General features: G+C 42.2%; 1 protein-coding gene and 1 long non-coding RNA gene across 4 annotated transcripts in view; one reads left to right on the forward strand and one right to left on the reverse strand.

The window, feature by feature from the left end:
* Positions 1-3,848, forward strand: part of LOC106808274 — a 22,022-nt gene that overhangs the window by 10,319 nt on the left and 7,855 nt on the right. The gene's annotated exons all lie outside the window — the stretch shown is intronic.
* Positions 1-3,848, reverse strand: part of LOC106808272 (KIF1-binding protein homolog) — a 12,340-nt gene that overhangs the window by 7,631 nt on the left and 861 nt on the right. For 2 of the 3 annotated variants that reach the window (XR_001393760.1, XM_014810911.1), the window contains exon 1: positions 3,449-3,577. The exons of the other annotated variant lie outside the window; for it this stretch is intronic. The gene's annotated coding sequence lies outside the window, so the exon portion shown is untranslated. Of the gene's footprint in view, positions 1-3,448; positions 3,578-3,848 lie in introns of those variants that run through there. 3 annotated transcript variants of the gene reach the window in all.

A 3,848-nucleotide genomic window follows, 5' to 3' on the forward strand; every position in this document is an offset into this window, starting at 1 on the left:
TCACGTTTGGATGTAAACAATATAGTATCACTGGTAGTTAACAAACGATCAATGTTAGCATTAAAAGAAGAATGTCATCTAAGTATCAGATTGATAATCAATGTTGGCTTTTCAAAATCCCAAAGCAGCACGTACAACAACACACCTAGTCCAAGTATGAACTTTATTATATCGTTGCTCTGCTGTAGTCCGTGGGTTCGCGTACGGTATCGTAAAGCAAGCATTTATGAACTGGCCACAGTCTCCTAATAGCCACCCATCTCCTATAGCACCATTCTCAGAGTGTGGTGAAAGCAGTTATTTAAAACATACACGGCAACTGTAAAAGAGGCGGAAGAATAGGAATATTTCCGCAGAGGAAATTGACTTCATAATTTATGAAGTGGGACAGAGAAAGAGGACTCTTTGGAAGTTTTGCTGGCAACTTGGCAGCTGTAGTTAATAAAAAGACATGGCAAGCTGTGACTAAAGCAGTTAATGCCGTATCCAGCAAGCCACAAACTCAAGATGAGGCGAGTGTATGGGGGTGTGTGCGTGTGAGGTGATGTGAGTGTAGGTGAGGTGAGGTGAGGTGGGGTGCGTGTGTTCAACTTTCATGTCTGCCAGGAAAAACTCAACCCTATCTTTGCCTGATTTGGCTGGTTCCTTAGATGTTTACATTACTCAACCTTTTCATGACTGACCCTATGGAGCGTTGTTTTTCTCTGCCATTTATGTCCCGAACATTAGCTTTATCATTCAAGATGTAAGATCCACACAGTAAATGATCAGTGTGGGTGTCACTGTGTGTGAACGCGTGCGCGTGTATGATGATGATGGAGATGTACCAAAATGCCTGTTTGTGCGTACGAACGTAGGTACGCACGATATTGTGCGTACGAACCGTTCTAGAATCCGGCCCCAGTGGCCATTTCCTTAGATGACTTAGACATGGAGTAAACATGCAGAGTTTGTGTACATTCTATTGGTGTAGTGCCAGCCAACAGTTAAAAAAGAGCTCAGAGAGTGAGAACACCAGGGAGGACAGTGAGAATTCTAACAGCTCATTAGTACTCAGTCACTGAATATGTTCTTTGTATTACTGTAAATAAACCATTGTAAAAATTCCAAATTACAGTCTTATTTTTTTAAATGCTGCAGTATCTGCGGAATGATGTGGGTCTGTAATTTGCCTGGCGGGCCTGTAAAATTCCTTACCTACAGGCCCGGTGGGCCTGTAAATTTTCAAACTAATTTCTAACCCTGAATTTAGAATCTCCTACCGTGAGATTAATTGAGCGTTATTTAGCGGAAAAATACAAATTGAATTTAGAATCCCCTACCGTGAGAGTAAATGTGTGTTGTTTTAATCGGGAAAGAACAATTTAAATTTAGAATCCCCTACCATGAGAGTAAATATGTGTGGCTTTTTAAGCGGGATAGCATAACTCAAATTTAGAATCCCCTATACCGGGGAGAATAAATGTGTGTTCTATTAAGCGGGAAAGCATAGGGCCTAATTTAAATTTAGAATCTCCGTCATAACGCATGCGCAGTGTGTCTGTTTTCAACTTACAAACAATTCTCAATGCATGTTCTCACGTGTTTACATTCTTCCCTGTGTGACCCTTGCTTGACCTCCATCTCTAGTACTATATACAATACGAAATTCAGAAACTCGAAAACTCCGACACTCAAAAAGTCGTATGTCGTTTCAGGGCTTCCATATGGACGACGTCCACGAAATTTTTTTCGGTTTTCGGAGCTTTTCGGTTTTCAGATAATAGATTGTGTGCTGTATATCATATTGTTTACATGTGATTCTATAGGCCCAATCCTAGCTTAGCACCCTGGATTAGATTGACACATTTGCAAAAACACGTTTGCGGGGTTTAAAATTAGGATTGTGGACTATGGACTAAGATCACCATCCACGTGATATGTCATTGTCATATGATGATGGTGATACATATGATATGATCAGTAATCCAGTTTATAATATTATTATGAAAAACCAATTATAAAACTAAGTGATAAATGCAGCTGCATGTCATGACCTAAGTGATGATGCATTACAGACATGCATCTAAACAGAGGAATTGCTCTGACCTGTGATTGGTGGATAAAAATAGAATTCGCATGACCGGTAGGAAAGTGTACCAACTATAATATGGCGCGAACGAAATGAGTTACATTTCTATAAATTCTAGCTGTTATAGACACATGTCTTAGCTAGCCTTAACCTCTGTAAATTTTGAGTCTATTGAAGCATGATTAGTCTTATTAATTAGCAAATATGCACGTGCGGTATCGCTCATAGGCTAATACGTGCGGCTACGGGTGGTAGGAAAGTGTACTAACTATCATATGCGCGTATAAATTCTAGCTATTATAGTACATGTCTTAGCTATGATCCCTGTGAGTCTGGAGTTTATTGAAGGGCGATTAGCTGAATTAATTAGCAAATATGTACGCGCAGTATTGCTCATACTCGAGTCAGAGGCTAAATACCTAAATGAAAACGTAACATCACAAATTCTATTTTTATCCACCAATCAAAACTCGGAGCAATTCCTCTGTTTAGACGCATGTCATTACAGAAGTTACAGTATACCCCCAGCAGCTAGTTACGCTCATAGGGTCTATGTCCCCCAGGGTACTGCCAGAACGTAACCTGGGTACGGTCTGGTATACCGGAACGTACCCTGGTAACTATCGCTGAGAGGGTCTATGTCCCCCAGGGTACTGCCGGAACGTACCCTGGTACTATCTAATATGCCGGACCGTACCTCATCTACTCCACTAACGAGTCCAGGGAGTCACACACTACGTCTACTCCCTAACCCTAACCCTATCACTAACCCTATCCATATCAAATAGTTACCAGGGTACGTTCCGGTATACCAGACCGTACCCAGGGTACGTTCCGGCAGTAACCTGGGGGACATAGACCCTATGAGCGTAACTATCTGATAGTTATATGGTTAGGGTTAGGGAGTAGGCGTATGCGACTCCCTAGACTCGTTAGTGGAATAGACGAGGAACGGTCCGGCATATTAGATAGTACCAGGGTACGTTCCGGCAGTACCCTGGGGGACATAGACCCTCTCAGCGCTAGTAACGCTGAGAGGGTCTATGTCCTATGTCCGCCGCGGGTACTGCCGGAGGGTAGCGGTCCGGTATACGCGGGAACGTACCCTGGTACTATCTAATAGCCCCGGACGCGTACCTCGCCTACTCCATAACGAGTCTAGGGAGTCGCCTACACCTACTCGCCTAACCCGAACCTAACCATATCAATAGTGACCAGGGTACGTTTCGGGTATACCGGACCGTAACCAGGGTAACGTTCGCGGCAGTACCCTGGGGACATAGACCATATACGCGCTAGTAACAGGGATATAATAATTAATATTACAAGCACGGCTACGCAAAATTATTAATATTATGAAACTACAGCAATGTTTACCAGAGTTTTACAGGGGAGTGTGCACGGTTCGGTTCAGCTGTTGTTGACGTACCTAGTAGGCCCTATTAGTAGTAACCTACTCTCGAACTCTCTCTCTCTTACTCTTACTACTACTACTAGTACTAGTAGTAGTACTACTACTAGTAGTAGTACTAATTCTACTAATTCTAACTACTAGTACTACTAGTACTAGTAGTAGTTATTCAATAATTGCAAATTTGATGTTTTTGCTACTGCGATCCGCAGTGTCGATCAACTGTCTCTTGCGTCTTCGATACTTGGACTTTGAAGACTAATATCACAGACCAAGAATATGTTTAGTCTATCCATAGATGATTTAATATTTATCACGTTTTGATGTCAACACCAACAACTGGAGGCTGACATCATGGGGTTAAAG

This window comes from Priapulus caudatus, unplaced genomic scaffold (assembly GCF_000485595.1).
Source record: "Priapulus caudatus unplaced genomic scaffold, Priapulus_caudatus-5.0.1 Scaffold264, whole genome shotgun sequence".
Classification (NCBI taxonomy): Eukaryota; Metazoa; Priapulida; class Priapulimorpha; order Priapulimorphida; family Priapulidae; genus Priapulus; species Priapulus caudatus.